General features: G+C 44.6%; 1 long non-coding RNA gene across 1 annotated transcript in view; it reads right to left on the bottom strand.

Annotated features, from left to right (window-relative positions):
- Positions 1–4,509: 4,509 nt before the first annotated feature.
- LOC146866472 (uncharacterized) overlaps positions 4,510–21,200 on the bottom strand; it is a 300,783-nt gene continuing 284,092 nt past the window's right edge. Inside the window, exon 3 of the long non-coding RNA XR_014971892.1 lies at positions 4,510–5,532. This is a non-coding gene — a long non-coding RNA (uncharacterized LOC146866472). The remainder of the gene's footprint in view (positions 5,533–21,200) is intronic.

Here is a 21,200-nt window from a genome sequence, read left to right as displayed (position 1 = left end):
GTGTGGCAAAAGAAGATGCAGATCTGGAACTTCCAGTGCCCGCCAACATCGAGGAGTCACCACTGGACTGGGAAGATGTGGAGGTTGGTGTGTTCGGGCGGGAATCCTCCAGGGCACTCCTGTCCCCCTCCAAGGCGCTGGTCCCCTCAGTGTCACTGAACTCCTGTGTCCCAGTCATGCCAGTAGCTTCCCCAACACTGTTGGGCCCCTATTGTTCCCTGCCCTCGGTAGAGACAGAGACATAGGCTCAGTATAGTGCCACACTCACAAACATCATATGCAATACAAACTCCAAACCTGCAAATGAAACTCCCATGTTGAACTACTCCATATACTTTCAGCATATGCCACATTTTTCAATCATCAGCTGATGCATGGAAACATGCTTAGTTGACACAGCCAAATAGCTGGGCCCGTGCCTACCTGTAACCACACATACAATTGTCTATAGGCACACCTACGTGCCTGTAGGTAAGATAGATATACATCCAAACATGGTATCTCACACACCCCTTAATGTGTCATGGTGGTCACGGTCACATTTAGGTCACATTTAGGTCCCTGACCTTACATTCTCACACTCTTCTCACAAGGTGTAGTCCTGTCTTGTGTACTCCTCAGGCCTAAGATAGCTCATTAAGAAATAGGATGGTTGACAATACATATGTTTTACTGAGTCCTTTTAGTGATGGGTCCTTGTAACATCGGGCAGTTACTGTGCAGGCCAGAGGGCTTTACGCTGAAGATAAATGTGGTCCATCACAGAAATCACATGCATGTACAATGAGAATGGAGAAAGAGTGCATACACATGCAAGACTCAACACATCACGGAATCAATAGAAGGATGACATGTCCACCTTACATTTAGCAAATGTGCCATAGGTGAATTAACACCAATAGTGATAGACTCAGGCATTGCACTCCTGTGCAGAATGGACACATCTCCATAGGGTCAATTTGAAAGCATTACACACATTATTCAGTACCCTCTAGCCAATCTACATTTGAAATGTCACAAATGAGCATATGAACACTTAATGGACTATGACATTACATGGCACATGGAATGTGTGTTCAGAGTTCGAGTGTCTTAAATCAGCAGTGTAACTGTATAATTGCTAAACCACAGTATGTCATTTCCATCCTTAAATGCAGTCAGGGATCTGTGGAAATAAGGCTACACACCCCATTGACGTGAAGTCAGCATGCTAGGAAGTGTCTCACACATTTACATTACCCAGTCTCAGAACAACATGTGTGTTTCTTGGCTTAAAATGAGCTGCAAAAGTGTCTATGTTGCCATCCTCCCCACATATTCAAGTGCAATAGGTACTACGTGATGTATGGACCATGCTGTTGGCAAAATAAGGATGCATGAACATTGGCTTGCACTCACAGGCACATACTACTGTACAGTAACATCATGCGAGCTTTCTCAGCACTCTCAAACTTTTACTCAGACACTTACCAGTACCTCTGGAGCACCATATAACCTACCATATTGTGCAAGGACCTCGTCCACCAGGACCTCCAGATCCTCTGTGGTGAAGGGACGAACCCTGATGTTCTCTGTTTGAGCCATGACTGAGTCCAGAGTAGAGGTACAGCAGCAGTTGGTGGTGATGAATAGCAGGCAGCAGTGGCTGAATACAAGTGACATATGTGGCTCTCTCACAGACATTTATAGGCCCCTAGGGTTGTTTCAGTGGTACTCTGCTGATGCAATTGTCTGCCTGGTTTGCATCTTTCAATTGTATCCAAAACCTGTGACCGCAGTGGCGGCGCACGCCTCACGCGAGTTTAAAAAATGCATTGCACTACCGCAATGGCGGTTACCATTGGCTGCAATGGCATTCGTATTGGCGGTGTCACACTGTGGGGGCCAGGTGGTGTCTACCGCAATCCGGCATCTTTCAATTGTATCCAATGACCGTGACCGCAGTGGCGGAGCACGCCTACCTCGAGTTTCAGAACTGTATTGCACTACTGCGATTGCGGCTCCCATTGGCTCCAATGACATTGGCATAGGCGGTGTCACACCGCGGGGGCCAGGTGGTATCTACCGAAATCCGGCATCTTTGAATTGTATCCAATGTCCATGACCGCAGTGGCGGAGTACGCCAACCGCAAGCTTCAAAACTGTATTGCATTACCGCAATGGCAGTTCCCATTGGCTGCAATGGCATTGGCATTGGGGGTGTCACACCGCAGGGGCCAGGTGGTCTCTACCACAATCCGGCATCTTTCAATTGTATCCAATGACCGTGACCGCAGTTGCAGAGCACGCCTACCGCACCTATGGACACATTGTGCTATTGCATTGCCACTTGACAATTTTCATCACTGATCACTATACATTTACACTATATTGTTGCACCTGGTTGTAAAGTGAAATGAGAGTGTGACATTTAACTCAATGATGCCCACACATGTCATGTCAGTGCACGAGTACATGCATTGGGATGTACTTCCTCACATGTCAAATATGATATTTGTGTGCATGTATACAGATTTGATGTGTAAGGGAGTCTCATATTTGTGAACATGCCAATGTGAGAAATGGCAACTCATCCCACAGTCATGATGGACTGACCACATAATGTGCCTATATCACTGCGTACAGTGCTGTATTTATCTTGATAGTTGTCCAGCTTACACACACTGTGCTCATTGTGTAAAAATGTTGTGCTTAGTGAGACTAAAACAAGAAGGTGGTGCAGGGACAGCAGCTACGTACAGCTCAGCAGTGTGGCTGTTTTCCACATGAGCTGTCAGCTACACCCAGGGCTGGTGACACAAGATGTAGGAGTGTACCATTTACCATTCACTTAGTCTGAATCTGATTTGGAAGTAGTTAGTATGTACATACTGACCACATGTATGACTACATGAGATCAAGGTATCTGTGCATGTGACTTGTGCATTAAGCTGTTGTTACAGTCCTGTCAATGTTGGTGCTGTGTTAGTCATTATGTAAGATGTTTGCCACATCTTATCTGTGAATTGAATTTACATGTGTCCTCTTTCAGAATACGTAGGAGATGACCAAATGTGCATCGGCCTTTCCCAGTGGGGAACATGGAGAATGAGGACATCATAAGGAAATTCCATCTGAATCGCCTTACCCTTCAAGAGCTATGTGCTCAGTTGGAGCCCCATTTGAGGCCTCACAGAACCTATTCGACAGCTTTGACGCCAACAGTTAAGGTGATGGCTGCACTGCATTTCTTTGCCACTGGTTTGTTTCAGTACACGGTGGCCATCGCTGGTGAAATGTCTCAAGCTATGTTCAGCATGGTGCTGCGTGATGTCCTGTAAACATTGTTGACCTACAAGGACCGCTACATCCACTTTCCAAGGAGACATGAATTGTCAGATGTGAAGGGTGATTTTTATGACCTTGGACACATACCTAATTTCGTTGGATCCATTGACTGCACACACGTTGGCCTAGTTCCACCACAGGCACATGAGCACATATACCGTAACAGGAAGAATTACCATTCCATTAATTTGCAAGTGGTATGCAAAGCGGATATGATTATCTCCCATGTATGTCAAATTTCCGGGTTCTGCACATGACTCCTACATACTGCATAACAGCATCATACCACAATTGATGAAAAATCTGCATCCGGAGTATGCGTGGCCTGATGGTGAGTATGCTGAGTTAAGTAGTGTGCTGCATGTGTGAAATGCTGTTCTCATCAATAGTTTGTATTACAAAATTGGTCTGTGTATCTCACACCTAGGTGACTCTGTGTATCCCAACCGGCCTTGGTTGCTGAGCCCACTGAGGGTTCTAAGGACCCCGGGGGAAGTCCGCTACAATGATGCACATGGGAGGACATGTCGTGTAGTGGAGCGTGCTTTTGGGCTTCTGAAGTCTAGATCTCGGTGTCTGGACAAGAGCGGAGGTGCACTACTCTACTTTCCCCAAAAAGGGTGTCAGATCATAGTTGCATGCTCCACAACCTGGCCTTGCGCAAAGAGATCCCCCTGATCCTGGACGATGATGAGCAGCAGATGCCCCCCGCTGCAAATCCACACATGCCCAGTGACGATGATAGTGAAGAGGAAGGTCTTGACCTGCGTCAACAGCTCATCAACAACTACTTCCCTTGAGTGTAAATAACATTGTACAACAGTGACAATGTCTGTTGGCTTTTCTGTTAGCGGCAAAGCATAGATGAGGTGTTTGGCTGCTGGCTGTTGTTGGCTCACTGCTAATGGCTGATGTGTGTGGCATAGTGTATTGTTTTCTACTTATCTAATGTCTATATTGATGATGTTGGTCATTGTTATGTATGATGAGTCTTGTACGGTGTTGAGTAGTGGTGTGTTTTTGCTGTGATGGCATCACCTGACAACTAAATGTCATCCTCTTGTGTCTTTCTAGGTTCCTTCACCCCATCAATGCCTCGTCACAATCAGAGCGTGTGGTACATTGGAATCAGAGTTGACATTGTACATACTGTGATAAACATGGAACTGACACAAAGACATAGGTGTGTAAATAGTGTTTATTTTCAATTAGATTGGGTTAAAATTAAAGTGGATTTTAAGACATTTGTGCATAGTGAGTGTGTGCGTTGTCAGTGATGGTAAAGGAGACAAATAGAGTAGTCCCCACATTGATGTAATCACACAGTTCAACAAACGCCTGCCATCAACATGGTAATGTGGGATAGGATAATCAATAAAGTCAATGTCCAGGGCAACACAAGTGCCATCATGGCCGGCTCAGCGACTTGGCTTTGGTTGGTGCTTTCCCACGTGATCCTCCCGTGGTGTTTCTTGGCTGTCCCCTCTTGCGTTTGGCAGGGGGGCCTCTGCTGCAAGCTCAGAGGTGTCTGAGGAGTCATTGTCTAGCAACTCACCCCTCTCTGTGGCCGTAGCTGAGGTGGTGTGTGTTTCAGCAGGCTGGCCACTGGAGGGGGGTTGAGCCGTCATTTGAGCAGCATGTATATCCCTCAGAACACCTACAAGCTGGCCCATGAGATCCACAAGTTAGCCCATTTGTGTGTCCATGGACCTCTGCAGCAGGCGGAGCTCACACAGTTCTTCAACTACCTGGCCCATCTGTTTCTGGTTCTGTTGGTATTCACCAAGGATTCTTGCAATGGTGGCCAGGGTCTCTGTCTCAGTGTCCTAATGTGATTGTCCCCCAGTTGCCCTCCCACCTGCCCTGCTGATACTGACCTGTGGTGTTGGGAGTCTACGCACCCGCACACTCTCTCTGGCATCCTCGGCTTGTGTGGTGGTGTTGCTAACCACTGAGGCAGGGACAGTGTTGCAGGCAGCAGTGGTGATGGTGGAGGTGGCTGCAGCACAGGTTCTTATAGCAGGGGTCAGAGCTGTGGTTGTAGCTGGTGTGTTGATTGTGGTTGTGGTAGTGGGGACAATGAGGCCCTGAGACGGAGTGCGCCCCGGCAGTCCTGAGGGGCCAGGTTGTTGCTCCTCATCCGGGGGGGTGGAGACTGACTTTGCTGGTTGTTGGTGTTTTAAGCAGCTGTTGCTTGGGGATCTCCTGTTGAACAGAGGTTAGATTGTCAGTTAAGTGCACTCCACAAGCTTGGTGTCAGACTTTTGGATGTTACATTTGATACGCCAAACATTTTCCATTGCAATCACTTGGTGAGGCTGAAAGATAATGAGCATCATGACATGATGTTGAGGTACATACATTACTTGTCATTAGTGTGACATGTAAATTGCAACCATGGGACATGTGCAGATAGTGTGTTTCCAAGGACATGTCATCATCTACCAACTTGGTGCACATTAACTTTTGTTAATGCGTGGTTTTTGTTTACTCTTCATAGAATCTGTTTCAGCAATGCAAAAATTAGTCAATTTAATATTTTAAATGTTCTTTCGTATCATGTACTTTTGTTTGTTTGACAGATTGACCGTGTATGTTTTGGGTTCATATGGGCCTTCATGCTCTGACACCATGGCACTTACACATTGCATGCTGTGCAAGATTGGGCCCTGAATTTAGTTTACATGTGACTTGGTGAGTCAAAGTGTAATTTCTGTGACAGTTACATGTGCTTAGCTGTCTGCACACTGGATGTAACATTTGGATCTATACAGAGTTGGCTGACATATGAGGGATGTTGTGGTCATATGGCTCCATGCATTTTGAGAAGGATGACAGGGTGCATGCCCTGACTGCCTACCTGTTAGGTAACACAGTGGTGGTAAATGGCTGGCACATGGTTCTTGGGTGGGGGGAGTGTTCCTTCTTGCTCACCTGTGAGACAAGGCTGCCTGGTGGGAGTTGCGGTGCTACTGCCTATCCACAAACCCCCCTCCCTGTTAAGATGGCTACCTACCTGTAAGTCTGAGGAGAGCAATGAAATGTCTGCCACATGGTTCTGGGTGTGGGAGGTATTCCATCATGCTCAGCTGTGGGACAAGGGTGCCTGGTGGGAGTTGTAGTGTTTGCTGCCTATCCACAAAACAAACCCCTCTCCCTGTTAAGATGGCTACCTATCTGTAAGTTTGAGGAGAGTAATGAAATGTCTGTCACATGGTTCTGGGTGTGGGGGGTATTCCATCATGCTCAGCTGTGTGGCAAGGGTGCCTGGTGAGATTTGTAGTGTTTGCTGCCTATCCACAAAACAAACCCCTCTCCCTGTTAAGATGGCTACCTACCTGTAAATTTGAAGAGAGCAATGAAATGTCTGCCACATGGTTCTGGGTGGGGGGAGTGTTCCATCTTGCTCAGCTGTGGGACAAGGGTGCCTGCTGGGAGTTGTAGTGCTGGCTGGCTATCCACAAACCCCCCTCCCTGTTGAGAAGGCTACCTACCTGTGAGCTTGAGGAGAGCAATGACATGTCTGCCACATGGTTCAGAGGGGAGTGTTGAATCTTTCTCAGCTGTGGGACAAGGATGCCTGGTGGGAGCTGTAGTGCTGGCTGCCTATCCATAAACCCCCTTCCTGTTAAGATGGCTACCTACCTGTAAGTTTGAGGAGAGCAATAAAATGTCTGCCACATGGTTCTGGGGCGGAGGTGTTCCATCTTCCTCAGCTGTGGGACAAGGATGCCTGGTGGGAGTTATAGTGCTGGTTGTATATCCACAAACCCCCCTCCCTGTTGAGCAGGCTACCTACCTGTGAGCTTGAGGAGAGCAATGAAATGTCTGCCACATGGTTCAGAGGGGAGTGTTCCATCTTCCTCAGCTGTGGGACAAGGATGCCTGGTGGGAGCTGTAGTGCTAGCTGCCTATCCATAAACCCCCTCCCTGTTAAGATGGCTACCTACCTGTAAATTTGAGGAGAGCAATGAAATGTCTGCCACATGGTTCTGGGGCGGAGGTGTTCCATCTTCCTCAGCTGTGGGACAAGGATGCCTGGTGGGAGTTGTAGTGCTGGCTGCCTATCCACAAACCCCTCTCCCTGTTAAGATGGCTACCTCCCTGTGAAGTGGAGCAGAGGAAGGAAATAGGTTACACATGGCTCTTGGGGGGGGTTCCATTCTGCTCAGGGCTGAGACAAGAGAGCATGCGAAGGCTCCTTACCTGTAAGTTTGAAGAGAGCACTGAAATGGCTGCCACATGGTTCTGGGTGTGGGGAGTGTTCCATCCTGCTCAGCTGTGTGGCAATGGTGACTGGTGGGAGCTGTAGTGCTGGCTGCCTATCCACAAACTCCCTCCCTATTACCTACCTGTAAGTTTGAGGAGAGCAATGAAATGGCTGCTACATGGTTCTGGGGAGAGTGTTCCATCTTGCTCAGCTGTGGGACAAGGGTGCTTGGTGGGAGTTGTAGTGCTAGCTGCCTGTACACATGCCTCCATGGAAATATTGCTGGCTACCTTTGAGATGATTGTGAGGCAGGAAATGGTAGATATGTGAGACATGTGTTGGGAAGAGTGTGTTGTACGTAAGTGCATTTTGGTCTAGGGAAGTGCAGCTTTCTAGTTGTGCAGTACATGGCAGTGTAAAGGGAGGCATTTGTTGGTAGTTACCAGCCTCCAGCATCCAGCCTTCAAGACTCTCTGAATGCAGTATGGCAAGCACCTTCTCCTCCCATTCAGCGACTGCTAGTGGTGGAATGAGAGGGCCGCCGCCAGTCCTCTGAGCCGCCTCATGGTTCCTGTTGGCACGGTATTTCACCCTGGTCTTGAGGTCATACCACCTCCTCTTGATGTCACGCAGTGTGCGCAGGGTGATCCCTACTGACTTTGTTGACTATCCTTTCCCACATTTGATTTTTCTGACTACTGGTGCCTGTTGGACCATGCTTCCAAACAAATGTGGTTCTACTCTGATTATCCCATCTACCATCACTGACAACTCATTGTCTGTGAATTTGGGCATTTTTTTCTGTGCCATGGTGTGTGATGTGCAAATGGGTGACAAGTGCAGGTGGGAAGGTGGTGGTGGAGATGTGTGAGGTGTGTGTTGGGGTTGTTGGTGTGGGTGGTTGTGATGTGTGATGATTTGCCTCTCCTTTTTGCTGTGGTGTTTGGCCCTTCACTTCTGGAGTGGTGCAAAAGATGCAGGCCAGAGAAGGGGTTGGGTTTATACTCAGCTATGTGGTTGTGTCCAAATGGACTATTCATGTCAGGTGTGTTTTCTGTGTTGACCAGGAATTTGTATTTTTTGTATGCCATGGGGGTGTGTCATTGGGGTGTGTGAAATGCTTTTGGAGGCAGTTGAAAACAATCAGCCACACTTGGTAGCCTTGTTGTGTGGTTGCATTCGACCGCCATTTTTCTTTATGCGTGACCAAAGCGGTCTGAACGCAATGATCGTTCTGCCAGCTCTGCCATTCATCATTTCTCGCGACCACGGCGTTCAACTTGCTCCGCCATCTTCTCATAATTTCTTGGTCATTCCGCTTGTGGATTGGTGTTTTTGGTGCTTTCCGCAGCATTTCCGTCCACCGCGGTCGGATTTTCTGGTTTTACGGACATTGCAGGTGGAGTTTTGTGGAATCCGACCGCCACGGTCAGATTCCATTATTTCATATTAATGTGACCGCCAGTTTTGCCGCTGTACATCCAGGTGATTTTTTTTCTGCAACCATGGCGGTCGGAGTTCTTTTCTGTCCGCCATCATAATGAGCCGCATAGTTTGGAGTGGGAATAGTAAATTATATATGTTTAGCATCCAGCACCTTCCCTGACTTTTTCTAGTTTGGAGTGGCAATAGTAACTTATATATGTTTAGTGTCCAGCAACTTTCCTGACTTTTTCTAGTTTGTAGTGGGAATAGTAAATTAAATAGGTTTAGCGTCCAGCACCTTCCTTGAGTTAATATAGTTTGGAGTGGGATTAGAAAATTATATATGTTTCGTGTCCAGCAGTTTCCCTGAGTTGGTATAGTGTAGATTGGGAATAGTAAAAAATTTGTGTAAATTTAATTATAAAAATGTATGTTTAAGTTGTAATAGTATTTTATATATATGTATATATATTTTATATATGTGTATTATTATTTTTTATGTCTGACTATTAATTTAAGATAAACATTTGATTGTAAATACAGAAAAAACTATTAGAGGAATTAAATACAAAACAATATTTATATTTTATTTATGTCTTTATTTTCATTCAAAGACTCAAGTAAAGAAATAATGTACATTTTTTTATTAACATTGTTTGATGTATATATTGTCATACAGAGAAATAATAATATTGTTTTTAGTTTTTGGATACATTGCATATTTAGCAAATATTGAAATATAAACATATAATATTTGTGAAGAATCAGCATGAAACATGATTATGTTTTCTATAATGGAGAACTTGGTAAGTGTGTATATTTTTTACAAATAAAAGATGTAGTTATCCACTGGTTTGTTTTACATTTTTTAATACATTTTTTTTGGTAACAGATACAGAATATTTATTTACATTGTAAAGATGCTTTATAGAATTACATATAGGGCCCGAATCCGATGCGGGCAGGTCAGAGCCCTCTTGCCCGCATCTGAATGTGCCGTTTGGATTCCTTTCCGACTGAGCCATTCTGATGGGCTCGGTCGGAAAGGAATCCGACTCGGTTTTTTGGATGATTTACGACGGGCATAGAGAGCCCGTCCGCCACCCTGAAACCCTTCAGTACTCCCCGGCCGCCTCTTTCCGACTGAGGGAGTACAATGCGAGTGGCAATGGCAGTTTCCCACTGCCTTTTTGTGACGGTCTTTCCGGCACAACAAGGTCATGGGAAACTGTCTTTGGGGGCCCCCAGTAGGGCCTCCATGGGTGCAAGGCCACCGAATGGGGGCCGAGCCCCCCTGTTGATCCCTGCAGTTAACAATGTGAGCACGCATTCTGTTCAGAATACATGTTCCCATTGTTAAGTATAGGATTGCGACCGAACAGGGTTTGGTCGCATCCTACTTGCAGGTCTGTAACTGACGATAGGAGGTCGGTCAGTTACAGTTTCTGACCAATGTCGGACGGACTCCGGTCCGTCCGACATCGGAATCGGACCCATAGTGTACGTTTTTAATAACATATATTTTTAAACAATTTTTTCATTGTATAACTTTTTAAAATTTTGGCATATTTTCAAATAAATAATATTATATTTTATATTATTTATATTGCAAATACAAATAAAATTATCAAAGTAAGTAAGGTTTTTAAAAAGAAAAATATTTTTAACATTCCTACATTTTTTCACATTTTTAGCAAGCAGTACTATTTTTTTAACACATTGGTAAGTTAACATCTTTTATTTTAATGAATAATAGTAAATAGTATTTATTTTCTAATATTTACTATTATAATTTAACATTTTTAAACTGTAAAGAATTTTTTTTGTACATTAGTATTATCGCGACCACTGTGAGGGAACCAGATGGCTGTTTCTCGTACAGAGAGTTACACACTTTGCCCACAACTGACTGGTAATACTAATGAACACTGATCCTTTACTTGACATGACCACGTGAGGAAGGCCGTAACACTTACGGTAACAATTTCGATAACGCCGATTCTATGATTAGTCCGGTTATTCCAGCCATCGTTGTGCTTCAAATTACCGACGCACATCATTTTACTCTGACGTTTATCGCCGTATATTGAAAAACACTCACAACGTGAATCTTGCTATTAATACATGGTACCGTTATCATTGCTTTTAAAATTGATATGAATTGGCGTCAATATCATCGACAGATACAGACCATGATAAAGCCATGAAGAAGTCCCATGAGGGATGAAATGCGTTGGCAAGCAATTGTGTGGTGCTTTTAAAAGAATGAAGTACTTTTCAATAAAAGGAATATTTTGACTACAATCAAGTATTGTGACCATCTGTTATGTCTTTCTGGGAAGCTATTTATTAATATATTGTGCTATCGTTATAATATAATGTACTAGGACATCTATATGTAAAAGTAATTGATGTTCTCGGGTGCAGGGTCATTTATGTGTCTTGTACATTAGTATTATTAAATGTTTTTTTTAAAATATTTTTTGTATTACGTGTCTAATGGACATTGAGTTTAATGTAAAAAAGTATTTTTATTATTTCAATTAAGTAGCCATTTTCTAAACTAAGTTGTATTTTGTAGGCTATCTGTGTTGTTTTAGGTCATTTCTGAGGGGAGAAGCTCGTGGTTGGAAGCTGCGTCATATCGGTTAAGGTAAGTTTAATTTAATGGCGTTTAGGCCTAATTTAGATGTAGGGCGAAGGTAGTTAGGTAGTCTATAGTGTATATAATGCTTATATTTTGTGAGGTTTAGTTTGTAGGTTTGCGTACGCGAAATGCGGTTAGTAGGCCTGGGCATAGTTTGCGCAGTTTTGCTATGCAGAGCCCCGCAAAATTACAAAAAACCTCTGCGAAGTTTGTGCTGGTTTTCCAGCCGTTCGCATACAAATTCTACGCGAGCGGAGTTCACGCTCGCGAACTTACCGTTCGCGATCGCGAGTGGGGAAAAACTCTGCTGCACATCGCGAAGCGAAGTGTTCTGCACTCCGCGAGCTCCGCGGAGTGCGGAGTGCAGAAAAATCCGCAAACAGAGCAAAGTTAACCGCCCAGGCCTGCTGGTTAGTGTGTTGATAGGTAGGTGTTAGGGTATGTTCTATATGTTAATAATGTTTAGAGTATGGTGTTATCAGTATGTTTATGTGTGTTTTTTAATGATTTTATTGTATATTTGTGCTGGAGGGATTGTGTTATTTTTTCCACAGGTTTTTATTGTTTGGAAGTTGCCGTTGGAAGAAGTTTGCTTTTTTTTTTTTTTAAAGGAACTGGGTATTAGTTTTAATAAACTAATAATTATTTTACAGTTACTTTATTTTTCAGGTTTTCCTGGAGTGTTTCTTTATTTTAATAACATTTTTCAGGATTTTAATGGATTTAAATCTATGGATAGGTTGCCAGTGAATTATATTTTTTACAGTTGTATTTTTACATTTTTGGGGGGAATCTTAACTAAGTTTTGGGATTTTTACACCTTTGGATTTATTTATGGCAGCTTGGATTCAATTCTTCAGCAACAAAATGTAAGTTATTTTAGATGATTTAGAATGGGAGGGAAATGTATTTTTTTTAACTGGTATTGATATTTTTAAATGTATAAAATATATTTATGTCAATTATTTTTTTAAAAATGTTAACATTAATTGACATAATATTTATATTTTAGATGTTTGCAAATAAATGTTTATTTATGAATGCATTTCACAATACAATGTTTTTAGGTTTTTGTATTATTGTTTTAAAGTAGTGATTTAGCTATTGTTTCTAGATATTGTAGCCCTTTAGTGGTTGGGTAGAGTCTTACTTTGTATTGTAAGTGCTCGAACATTGTTTTAGTTTGTTCAGTTAGTTTTGGACCTAGTTGTGTTACAGACTGTTCAAGTCTTAGTTGTTGGTAGCTTTGTTATTTTTTGGATTGATTGTAGTAATTTATGTAGAGTTGGTTGGGTTCGGCCTGCTGTTGCTTGGAAAGCATTATGCTATCCTTCCACAGCATTATTTATTTTTGCATCTTTGTTTAGGGTACTGTTATATACATTCCACCATGGAATGTGGTATTTGGGCTGTCTCTTGTGTCCAGATCTGTGTAGCCTTCCCATCTAGGTATCCTCGAAATAGACGAGTAGGGAACTTAGTTTATGTTCATTTGTTTGGTAGTAGGAGCTTTCTATTAATAGATTGCAGTGTTCTGCTACATCAGTTATTAGGACGTATGCTACTGCAATTAGCTTTTTAATCTCATATGCAAAATTGCTATTAGATTTTTGAAGGTGTCTCCATATGCATTGATTAAAGTGGTAATAGCAACTTTGTATTGCTGTGTGAGGGTACTTTTTCAGGATGGCTTGTATCATTGACTGTTCAAAGTCTTTGATAATTTTTGGGGGATAGTAATTATTAGTTTCTTGCTTTACTTTTGTTAAGAGTTCTATATAGGAAGTGGTTTGTTTGTTTGGTAACAGGGCATATATAAAGGGGATGTTGCTATTTTGATACAGTCCATGGATTGTGTATAATTGGTAAAATGGTTTGGGACATAGTTTAAATGTTCCGTCCATCATCCATGTCTTACAATTCTGCAGTTTAAGTAAGTTTGTGAGCGTTGTATATATTATAATCCTTTTGTCATTAGATATATTGTCAAAAAGTAGACGTTGCTCTTCATTATGAGTTACAGTGAGTTCAGGTGGTATTTGAATTTCACTGACAGTTTTGGGGGTAGGTTGGGTGGTAGCAGTTGATTTTTTTGTTCTAGCTATTAGCCTTTTTAATGTTGAGACAGAGGGTAATTGGCCAGTTACATGTTCTGGAACTCTGGGGAGTACGTCTTTTAAGATTTCAGTGGTAGGGTTTTGAGAGCTAGTGCTAGCTTCTTTCAGAGTCTCTAAAGCGTCTCTCACTTCAATTTCAGCTATGTTAGGGGGGTGGTTATGTTCCTTAACTTTTAAGACAGTAGTTTCTTTTGTTGTTGCCATCCCATAACATGCATTTGAATAATATTTGCTGCTTTACCAATTAATTTTGTCACCTGTCTATTTTTCTTGGGTATAGACATATCCCATATAGCATGATAAAATATTTCCTTTCTGGGAAGTTATGAATTTTGCACCTTCAGTCATTCTGATGTTTCAAATGCTATGACAAATATATATAAAAAAAATATTAAATGTATTGTAATTGTTTTTATTGTAATCCAGAGTTTTATATACAAACATATACTTACATGCTTGAATATGTTGAACTTTTTTTGACGGTGGAGTGTTTCTGTTGGTGCTTGGCTTTAGTGTTTCTTTTTATGTCCTGCAGAAAAAAATGCTAATTTCAATAAATGTGTTTAACAGCATTTTATGTATTTTGGTGTTTGTGTGGTTAGTGGGCGTTTTGGGTTGGGATTTTTAGTTGATTTAAAACGTAATTTAGATTTATACTTACTTTTTGGCAAGGTGGTTTTTTGGATGATGTTTGTAGTTATTTGAGTGTCTGTTAGAGTTTCTGTAGAGGAGATATAATTTTAAAAAAGATATATTAATTATTTAATTATTGCAAAGTGTTTTATACAGTTGTAACATTAAATAGATATTTTACTTACTTTGTGAAGTTGAAATCAGAGCTTTCAATGAGGAAGTCTAATGTTGCAGAAGCAATCCGGCAGAGAGTCCCCTTATTCTTCGTTTTGCTGTTGGAGCATAAAATAATGTTACATTTTCTTTAGTTTATATAGTGTTTGTTTAATTGTGCTTTCAATCTTATTGGGTTATTTAAATTGTAGGTGTTTTTCATTGGTTGTTACTAATGTTTTCAATTAATTTGGCAGTTGTTTCTTAATATGGGAAATGCTAATTAATGTTCAGTAAAAAAAAATAATCTTACTTTATTTAAAAGTATAATAGTATATTATATTGCATTGAATCTATAATAAAAAACATGTATTTTATATATTGTGTTAGTAAGGAGTAATTAATCTGGTGAATTTAATTATGTTTAAGGTATTTTTTTGAATTATAATTTATTTAAATTTAATTTAATTTATTTGATATGTTACGTGTACTTGTGATAGTGTTTATATTTTTTTAGATATATATTGTGTTATTAAAAATAATTTTAAAATGTTGATATTTTGTTTTTGGTGATGATTGTGTGGTCTATATTTTTGTTATCGATATTTGTGTCATTTGTATGTTCATTTAGGTGCCGATTCCGATCCTGTAAAACCTGTGTACGATTCGTCGTACGGAGCGTATTCTCCGTACGACTCGTACCTGGGAAATCTACCGTACAACCCAGCAAGTACGATTCGTACAGAAATACCATTTCCGTACGAAATGTACAAAACACCGTAGGCTAAAAAATACCAACAAGTCTGATCCGGGACAGCGCGTACGCGACGTCCGTACGGAGTCAGACAGAGTTTTACAGACCAGCAAGTTCGATTCGTCCCTACGTCACTCCGCACGGCTTTTTTTTTACGGCAGCCAAAAACTCCCGGGAAATTGAGTCTGACGCAAAAACGGAGCCCCGGTACGCGACGGACAGGCATGGACCCCATCCTACGTGTCATCCCGGCCCTCTTAGCCTACGACCTGGTGCACCAAAACCGCCGCACACGCCGCAGAAGGTGAGAACAACACCCGGGGTAAAGGGGGGGTGAGGGGCAGGAAACATACCCCCTACCCAAAATAAAACCTACAATATCCAGGACATACATTACCTCCAGGGTCTGGTCACTTCGGGGGGCGTGTCCATCTATTCCTGCGTCCCGCAACAACGGAAGTGGACGTGGACGCGTACCCCTACGGCAACACTAGAATATTGATGCGCACCGTACTCACCCATCCATAGCGTGGGTACGGTCCGTATCACTATTGTAGTGGGGCCATTGGAGTATGCGTGGTACGGACTGTACACACGCTCTGAGAGCGTGTGTACGGCCCGTACCACTATAGTGGTGTTGCCGTAGGAGTACGCGTGATACGGGCCGTACACATGCTCTGAGAGCGTGTGTACGGTCTGTACCACTATAGTGGTGTTGCCGTAGGAGTACACGTGGTACGGGCCATACACACGCTCTCGTACGGCCCGTACCACGCATACTCCTACTGCACCACTACTATAGTGCTACGGACCGTACACCCACCCTCCGAGCGTGTGTCCGGTCCGTACCACTATAGTGGTGTTGCCGTAGGAGTACGCATGGTACAGGCCATACACACGCTCTGAGAGCGTGTGTACGGCCCGTACCACGCGTACTCCTACGGCACCACTACTATAGTGCTACGGACCGGACACACGCTCGGAGGGCGTGTGTACGGTCCGTAGCACTATAGTAGTGGTGCAGTAGGAGTATGCGTGTGTGTGTACGGCCCGTACACACACGCGTACTCCTACGGCACCACTACTATAGTGATACGGACCATACACACGCTCTGAGAGCGTGTGTACGGCCCGTACCACGCGTACTCCTACGGCACCACTACTATAGTGCACCGGACCAGACACACGCTCTCAGAGCGTGTGTACGGTCCGTAGCACTATAGTAGTGGTGCCGTAGGAGTACGCGTTTGTGTACGGGCCGTACACACACGCGTACTCCTACGGCACCACTACTATAGTGATACGGACCGTACACACGCTCTGAGAGCGTGTGTACGGCCCGTACCTTGCATACTCCTACGGCACCACTACTATAGTGCTACGGACCGGACACACCCTCTGAGAGCGTGTGTACGGTCCATAGCACTATAATAGTGGTGCCGTAGGAGTACGCGTGTGTGTACGGGCCGTACACACACACGTACTCCTGCGGCACCACTACTATAGTAATACAGACCGTACACATGCTCTGAGAGCGTGTGTTTGGCCCGTACCACGTGTACTCCTACGGCACCACTACTATAGTGCTACGGACCGGACACACGCTCGGAGGGCGTGTGTACGGTCCATAGCACTATAGTAGTGGTGCCGTAGGAGTACGCGTGTGTGTACGGCCCGTACACACACGCGTACTCCTACGGCACCACTACTATAGTGATACGGACCGTGCACACGCTCTGAGAGCGTGTGTACGGCCCGTACCACGCGTACTTCTATGGCACCACTACCATAGTGCTACGAACCGGACACACGCTCTGAGAGCATGTGTACAGTCCGTAGCACTATAGTAGTGGTGCCGTAGGAGTACGCCTGTGTGTATGGGCCGTACACACACACGTACTCCTACGGCACCACTACTATAGTGATACGGACCGTACACACAACATGTGTACGGTCCGTACCACGCGTACTCCTACGGCACCACTACTATAGTGCTACGGACCGTACACACGCTCTCAGAGCGTGTGTATGGCCCGTACCACACGTACTCCTACGGCACCACTACTATAGTGCTACGGACCGTACACACGCTCTCAGAGCGTGTGTACGGTCCATAGCACTATAGTAGTGGTGCCGTAGGAGTACGGACCACTACTATAGTGATACGGACCATACACACGACGTGTGTACGGTTCGTACCACGGGTACTCCTACGGCACCACTACTATAGTGCTACGGACTGTACACACGCTCTGAGAGCATGTGTACGGCCTGTACCACACGCACTCCTGCGCCACCACTACTATAGTGCTACGGACCGTACACACGCTCTCACGTGGTGCCGTAGGAGTACTTGTGTGTGTACGGGCCGTACACACACGCGTACTCCTACGGCTCCACTACTATAGTGATACGGACCATACACACGACGTGTGTATTTTCCGTACCATGCGTACTTCTACGGCACCACTACTATAGTGATACGGACCGTACACACGTCCTCCGAGTGTGTGTCCGGTCCGTAGCACTATAGTAGTGGTGCCGTAGGAGTACGCGTGGTACCGGCCGTACACACGCTCTGAGAGCGTGTGTACGGTGCCGTAGGAGTACGTGTGTGTGTACGGGCCGTACACACAAGCGTGCTCCTACAGCACCACTACTATAGTGATACAGACCGTACACACGCAGAGCGTGTGTACGGTGCGTTTCACACGCTTACACTGGTGATAGGAGGCGCACACGAAAGGAATGGAGGTCTCAGACTCGCACAAGGCTGTACATCAAGTAATTGTCATTGCAGACTTTCATGTGCAGGGCTTAGGTGTGTCAGGCAGTGATATTGCACATGTCTCCTCATGTAGTTGCACAATTGATGTGTGATGACCTGTGTACACATGTCATGTGTGATGGGGCACTATGTGGCACACTTCCCCTTCACACTTTGCACATGTGTGCCTGTAGTACAAATGTGTGAAGCACCGCATCACTGACATGGCACAGTCACCACCACCCACAACTGTTCCCTGATGCCAGGGACAGGGACACTAACAACTGACATTTAACGAACAGCGTGCCCCGATGTGACTATGTCATGTGTTCCCATGAGCTTGCTGTTAGTGTTCCGTCAACTACATCTGCTGTTGCTGCATCCAACATGTGTCTGTGTGGAGATGGTCAAGGCACACATCTGCGCACACCATACCACATGTGGATTCCCACGTAAGCAGATTCTGTATGCATCGGACATGACATTTTCACATGAGAACACATCTGCGTCGTCTCAATGTCTGTGTTTTCTGTTTTAACGTGTACCCCTTCATTGCAATGTGTTTGATCTGTACATTTGACATTCCATGTGACCTGTGCGTCTAGCTTGCTGTCAGCTGTCTGTATGAGATGACATCCTTAAAATGCAGCTATGTAGATGTATGTCACTCCTGTGATCTCTCTGTCTGTTCACTCAGACTGGCCCCCAGCTCGTTTCAGGGCATGTCATGTAGACTTGACAATCAACGGGTGTATCTTGCTTTGTGTAGGAGTATCACCAAGCTGGCATATGTGTCCTGGATATATTGCACAGACCAGACTCTGTATTCATATGATGTGTAGTAGCAGTTTAGCATGTGCTCTGTTCATTGACATTGATGATGTCATGCTCAAAATCTTCGTTATTCTATGCCCTTTTCTGCAGGGCACCGCCTGTCCCCCGACCAATGCCAGACTTGGGTGCCGTGAGGGAACGTGACTGCATCCGACGTTACAGATTCACTCCATAGTTGATTGAGGACTTGACCGCCAAGCTGGCACCACACCTCCAACTGCAACACAGGTATCCAACTGCGCTGACCCCCAAGATGAAGGTGATGGCAGCCCTACATTTTTTTGCCACAGGTACCTTTCAATTCACCATAGCTGATGTTGGTGGCATGTCCCAGACAATGTTCAGCCATGTCCTGCGTGATGTTTTGGCAGCCATGTTGGAGCACCTTGATGAATTCATCCATTTCCCTACTCCTGATGAGTTGACAGGTGTCAAGGGTGATTTCTATGCCCTGGGAGGGATGCCCCATGTCATTGGGTCCATTAATGGGACACATGTAGCTTTGGTACCACCACAGGCAGAGGAGGTAGCCTATCGCAACCGTAAACATTACCACTCTATAAATGCCCTTGTGGTGTGTCTTGCTAACATGCTGATTTCCCATGTCTGTGCACGTTTTCCAGGGTCAGCACACGATGCCTACATCATAAGGTGTAGCAGGGTGCCAGAAATGATGCTGCGGCTGCACAACAAACGAGCATGTCTTGTTGGTGGGTATACTCTGTTTGCCCTGTGTGTTGCGGTATCTGTGGCTCTTACGGCATCTCCTGACCCACTTATTTACATGATGTTTCCATGTAGGGGACTCTGGATATCCCAACATGCCATGGCTGATGACACCTCTCCGCAACCCAAGATCAGCTGCAGATCACCGCTACAACAATGCACACGGGCAGGCCAGGCGAGTGATTGAGAGGACGTTTGGCCTCCTGAAGAGCCGATTCCGGTGCCTTCACAAGACAGGCGGGTCACTCCCATATGCACCGGCGAAGGTCTGCAAAATCTTCCTCGTGTGCTGCATGCTGCACAACATGGCAGTGGAGAAGGCTGTGCCACTCATCCTGGATCCAGATGAGCAGGAACATCCACCCGTGGAAGATGAAGGGCTTGGTCATGAGGCAAGTGAGGAGGAGGAGGAGGAGGATATCTGGAGTCAGCTCATACGCAACTTCTTCTCATAATAGTGAGTCACTGGGTCTGAGTGTGCATGCTTGTATCCTTGGGTGGCATGTGTTGCAATGTGTGTGTCCAGCTGACTGTATGCTATGTGACTTAGATGTGTGTTCTGATGTGTCACTCGAGTGAGGATGTCATTTCACACATTTTCGCAGAGACACATTATTTTAAATTAGCATGGGGACAACATTGTTCATGTTTAGTAACTGACCATGTATGCGTAGAAAATCTTTGCGCTGACTTCTTGTGTGTCTGTCATTCCCAGGTTCTTGCGCATGTTGTCTGCTCATGTCATCGTTGTCCTCCTGCTATTCCTCATGAGTATTGCAACGTGTGGTGAATCAGCGTTCCATGCACGGACATGGGGAAATGTCATTTTGGGTAAGGATTGCAGCAAGGCTTTTTGGGGGTGGTACGTGTTTGGAATGTGTGGGGACTGCTCCTGTGCATGTTGTGTTCCCATGCATACATGTCGACTCACCATGGGGCACATAACATGTAGCATGACTCCAATGAATTGATAGTCACCCTTTATGACAGTCATCTGTAATGGGTTCTGGATTCAGGTGAAGGCATCAATGTGTGTAAAACTTCCCTCGGAAACATACCGGATGCTACGGGTGGACATAGTGTGGGACATCCCCATAACAGGCTCAATGGTGAATTGCAGCCTCTCCGTGTGCAGCAGGAGGTGTTTGGCTCATCCCCTTAACTTGTGTGCCAGTTCATTTGGATTTACAACATCCGTGTTGTGAAGGGGGTGTCCAGGGTAGGTCCCACATGTTCAGTCAATTGACCTGTGAGTCTGTTCACATTAATGCATTTCCCTTAGTGTGAGTTTGAGTAATAAAGGTGTTCCTCACCCTCAAAAGGGCCTCATCTCTGTCAATGCAGGTCTCTTGCCACTTGGCATGCGTCAGCTCTGGCATAGTTGACAAAGATTGTGCATAGGAGTATATGTGTAGTTCGTCAACATGCATGCAGTTCGTCATGGATAATGATCTCTATTGCGCATGAAGTCCATGGGTGTGTATGTCTTTGGGCAGGTTGCTCCCCCCAAAGGGCCGTCAATGCATGCTGAGGGTGTGTCTCCTGTGCACAGCTCGTCCTTCTGTTTCCTGATCCTGTGTCAGTCATCTTTGGTGATTGTTCATCCA

This window comes from Triturus cristatus, chromosome 2_1 (genome assembly GCF_964204655.1).
Source record: "Triturus cristatus chromosome 2_1, aTriCri1.1, whole genome shotgun sequence".
Lineage (NCBI taxonomy): Eukaryota > Metazoa > Chordata > Amphibia > Caudata > Salamandridae > Triturus > Triturus cristatus.
Note: the sequence above shows the minus strand (reverse complement) of the source record. Positions and strands in the feature narration are given on the sequence as shown.